This window comes from Battus philenor, unplaced genomic scaffold (genome assembly GCF_028537555.1).
Source record: "Battus philenor isolate CCGP_79_NKW_IND1 unplaced genomic scaffold, ilBatPhil1.0.hap1 SCAF_36, whole genome shotgun sequence".
NCBI lineage: Eukaryota > Metazoa > Arthropoda > Insecta > Lepidoptera > Papilionidae > Battus > Battus philenor.
In genome coordinates this window covers 425,001-430,000 of record NW_027181700.1, presented here as the reverse complement: position 1 = coordinate 430,000, position 5,000 = coordinate 425,001, and the positions used below count along the sequence as shown (strand labels likewise).

Genomic DNA, 5,000 nt, shown 5'->3' with positions numbered 1-5,000 from the left:
ACCCCCCACCAACCCGCCGCCGCCGCGTCGCGCGTCACCGCCGCGCGCATCGACCGGCGCGAGCGCACGTAGCGCGCGTTCTACACCGAACAGTGTGGTTTTTATATTTTAACAGCCGGCCCTCAGACAGGAGTGGTCCTGGATATTTCTCCACGGACCGCAATGTGCGTTCGAAATGTCGATGTTCAAATGTGTCCTGCAGTTCACACTATGACGCGCAGTTAACTGCGTTCTTCATCGACCCGCGAGCCAAGTGATCCACCGTCCAGGGTAATGGTTTTTTCTTAATGTTGTTATTACTTACGGTAGCGGCCTACGGCTCTCGCCGTCGGCCACTTGATTGTCCGTTTTTATGTATTAACGTCGAAAGTTGGTCGAATTCATGTGCGCCGAGGCGTTCATAAAGAAACGGCACCGAAAAAGCTTAACGCCCCGACGCGAATCCTTTAGAATGATGAACGACGACGACCCGCGCACCCCCCAACGAGCTGGCGTGACGCACGACATTGTCATCTTTCTAACCGCTTAAATTTCGTTTTGTATAGCGCCAACCGACAATAAAGGGCCTGAGCTAGGCAGTGGGGATTTTCACCGCTTCGAACGCTCCGTTTGGTATGCCCCGGTCGGCGCTCGTCTCTCGGCGTTTTTCCGCCACCCGGCCGCTTCGACGGCGGCGGAGGCAGCGGCGGCGGTAGCACTTTCGACGAATGCCACCACCGCCACCGGCCACCGCCACGGCGCCGTCGCCGCTGCGCCGTTAGGCGTAATAGACGCTAGAGACAATTATTTCACATTTTATTTTTTATACATATATACAAACACGCACACACACACGCACGCACACGCGCGCGCGCTCGTCCGCATTAGATACGAACAGCAGCGCGCGCGCGTACGTACATATATATGTATATATGTCGTATATATATATCATTATGGATGTATTACATATATATATGTGTAAACACGGTATGTACGAAGTCGTCGTCGTCGTCGTCGTCGTCGTCGTCGCAACAGCAACAACAGCAACAGCAACAGCGGCGCAACAACGTTCGTGAACATATCACGCGTCTCGCACACATACACACACGTTAATGATCCTTCCGCAGGTTCCCCTACGGAAACCTTGTTACGACTTTTACTTCCTCTAAATGATCAAGTTTGGTCAACTTCCCAGCAACGCCGACGGCCGTGAAGCCACCGCGTGTCGGTCCGAAGACCTCACTAAATCATTCAATCGGTAGTAGCGACGGGCGGTGTGTACAAAGGGCAGGGACGTAATCAACGCGAGCTTATGACTCGCGCTTACTAGGAATTCCTCGTTTATGGGGGATAATTGCAAACCCCAATCCCCAGCACGAAGGAGTTTCAACGGGTTGCCCGGGCCTCTAGGCCAGGGAGAACATGCTGATTCCTTCAGTGTAGCGCGCGTGCGGCCCAGGACATCTAAGGGCATCACAGACCTGTTATTGCTCAATCTCGTGCGGCTCGAAGCCGCCGGTCCCTCTAAGAAGAATTTTAATACGTCGCCAGTGAGTTGCGCCACCGGAGCGGCGCACACCTAAATGACGACGCCTATTTAGCAGGCTAGAGTCTCGTTCGTTACCGGAATTAACCAGACAAATCGCTCCACCAACTAAGAACGGCCATGCACCACCACCCACCGAATCAAGAAAGAGCTGTTAATCTGTCAATCCTTCCGGTGTCCGGGCCTGGTGAGATTTCCCGTGTTGAGTCAAATTAAGCCGCAGGCTCCACTCCTGGTGGTGCCCTTCCGTCAATTCCTTTAAGTTTCAGCTTTGCAACCATACTCCCCCCGGAGTCCAAAATCTTTGGTTTCCCGGAAGCTGCCCGCCGAGCCATCGTAGTAACGTCGGCGGATCGCTAGATGACATATTTACGGTTAGAACTAGGGCGGTATCTAATCGCCTTCGAACCTCTAACTTTCGTTCTTGATTGATGAAAACACCTTTGGCAAATGCTTTCGCTGATGTTCGTCTTGCGACGATCCAAGAATTTCACCTCTAACGTCGCAATACGAATGCCCCCAGTTATCCCTATTAATCATTACCTCGGAGTTCTGAAAACCAACAAAATAGAACCGAGATCATATTCTATTATTCCATGCACGAAATATTCAAGCAGCATTTTGAGCCCGCTTTGAGCACTCTAATTTGTTCAAAGTAAAATTGTCGGCCCATCTCGACACTCACCGAAGAGCACCGCGATAGGATTTTGATATTGAACCGCCGTTTTACCGACGGCTCACCGACGATATGCTCCGCAGACGTGTCAGTATCACCGCGGATGCGGTGCACCGACAGCGCGGCGCACAAATGCAACTACGAGCTTTTTAACCGCAACAATTTTAGTATACGCTATTGGAGCTGGAGTTACCGCGGCTGCTGGCACCAGACTTGCCCTCCAATTGTTCCTCGTTAAAATATTTAAAGTGTACTCATTCCGATTACGAGGCCTCGTAAGAGTCCCGTATCGTTATTTTTCGTCACTACCTCCCCGTGCCGGGAGTGGGTAATTTGCGCGCCTGCTGCCTTCCTTGGATGTGGTAGCCGTTTCTCAGGCTCCCTCTCCGGAATCGAACCCTGATTCCCCGTTACCCGTGACAACCATGGTAGTCGCAGAAACTACCATCGAAAGTTGATAAGGCAGACATTTGAAAGATGCGTCGCCGGTGCTGGACCATGCGATCGGCAAAAGTTATCCAGATTCATCAAAATTAACGACTTCGGACGCGAGGCCCTCCGTCGATTGGTTTTGATCTAATAAAAGCACTCATCCCATCACTGGTCAGAGTTCTGATTGCATGTATTAGCTCTAGAATTACCACAGTTATCCAAGTAACCGAGGTAAGATCTAAGGAACCAAAACTGATATATTGAGCCATTCGCGGTATCGCCTTAATACGGCTTGCACTGAGACATGCATGGCTTAATCTTTGAGACAAGCATATAACTACTGGCAGGATCAACCAGGGAGCTAGCTAGTAGAGCTAACACACACCAACACCGCACATACGAGAGATATGAGGGTGATGATGATATGATAGACGTGTGACAAGCGACGCGTCGGACGTTCGAAACGCCGTGACGCGCCGGTGCCTAGGTAGCTTTTTGCGTGCGTGCGTGCGTGCGTATTTATTACAATACACACACAACACCACACCGCAACAACAAAATGAATTCGTTTTTCTATCTGTTCACGGAGGAAAATGTATATCTCAACACTCGCCTCGCGTTCGTCCAGATTTACTTTGGACGCGGCATCGCGTCCGATTCATCGGAACGTTCTTTGACGAGACACATACAAATCTTCACTTTTATAAAATATCGTTTCGCAAAACGAACAATGACCGATTTCCAGCCCGGTTTTAGAGAGATCCGAAATCCTTGATTTATATATCATGATCGACCGTCGCGCGACTAGCGCGCGACGAGCTCGTTGATGCGATGCGTTAAGGGCCGCCCCGAAGTCGACTCGGGAGCCCAACGCCGTTCGCGTTAATTAAACGAGACGTTCTCTTACGCCTTCCGCTCTTACATAACGGAGACGTCGTCCGACACAGTTTACGGTGTGTTGTTGTGGGGAGATGATCCCCTTTTTCTTCCCTCCTCCGCCGCCGCTGTGTCGTTCGTGCGTTTGTCGGTTATAGAAGTTTCAGTTTCGGGCGTTCTCGTTGGTGGCGCGCGTTGTTTGTGTATCGGTGTTATTAGTTTTGTTCGATTCGCGCGCGTTTTCTAAGAATAATTTTTAATTTTTTTTTTTTTTTATAAAAAAAAAAAAAAAAACTAAATCTAAAAAAAACGCAATCTCCGCAAACAAACTAACACCACCACCACACACACACACACCCCACCAACCAAAAAAACACACTCCACACTCCACAACCACCAACAAACAAAACAAAACAGAAGAGCATCGGAGAGAACTCGATTCGGCCGACCGGCGCGTCTCGCGCCAGTCCCATGTATATGCGGGAACGACTGTATGCGTCTCCGCGTAGCGCTATAGAGCGTTCGCGTATCGATTGCATACCACCGATCTACATATCTATATCTGACCCTGATCTCGATGTCATCGTCGTCGTCATCATCATCATCATCATCATCATCATCATCATCATCATCATCATCATCATCGTTCGACCCGATCGCGGATTGCGCGTAGCCAGCCGCCGATGCGTTCGCGTATCGATTTCTGAAAACGACAGAGTCCGGTCCCGTTCGCGTATCGATGCATAAATTTCGTGCTGATGACGATCGCACTCTTTCATACGCGATGTCGACTGAGACAAAGAAAGGTGTCGTCGTCGTCGTCGTCGTCGTCGTCGTCGTCGTCGAGACGGTAGCGGTCCGTAATAAAGATCGTGCGGCCCGGCCTCGGGGTGCGGATAGTCACTCGGGCGTTCGCGTATCGATTTCGGAAAACGACAGAGTCCGGTCCCGTTCGTGTATCGATTTTCTAACGTGATATCGTCCTGATTCCGTGTGTTAAAATTACGATTAATGTCGATGCTAAAACTTTACTATCTTCAATATCGTCATCGTCATCATCGTCATCATCGTCATCATCGTCATCATCGTCATCATCATCATCACGTTGGGCACAAGCAGTGGAACGTTTAAACGCATCGTCGTCGGTCCATTCGCGGTCAAATTATTTATATCCAGTATTAAAATTATTGTATTGATTGATTGTGTGTTTCGTTACGGACGTGCCGCGCCTCGCGACTATTGTTATCGATCGCCGTTACCGAGCTCGTCATGATATTTATGCGTGCGGCGCATCGATTGAGATATATGTAAATAAGAGTGAGATACATAGTCATCATCATAATAATTAATATAAGAGTCGCGTCCGTAAAGCGGGTTGCGTTTGTATAATAAAGATTTAAGAAAAATAAATCGACTCGATCGAGAATCTTTGAAAGCTCCTTTGCAAATTATATAACGGTTTCTCACCCCGGCTTGAGACAAATACGGCGA

At 49.4% G+C, this 5,000-nt stretch overlaps 2 non-coding genes across 2 annotated transcripts; both read right to left on the bottom strand.

The window, feature by feature from the left end:
• Positions 1–116: 116 nt before the first annotated feature.
• On the bottom strand, positions 117–273 carry LOC137927792 (5.8S ribosomal RNA). Its single transcript, XR_011107925.1, has one exon. It is a non-coding gene; the product is annotated as a 5.8S ribosomal RNA (ribosomal RNA).
• An 816-nt stretch (positions 274–1,089) lies between these two features.
• On the bottom strand, positions 1,090–2,993 carry LOC137927692 (small subunit ribosomal RNA). Its single transcript, XR_011107837.1, has one exon. It is a non-coding gene; the product is annotated as a small subunit ribosomal RNA (ribosomal RNA).
• Positions 2,994–5,000: the final 2,007 nt, after the last annotated feature.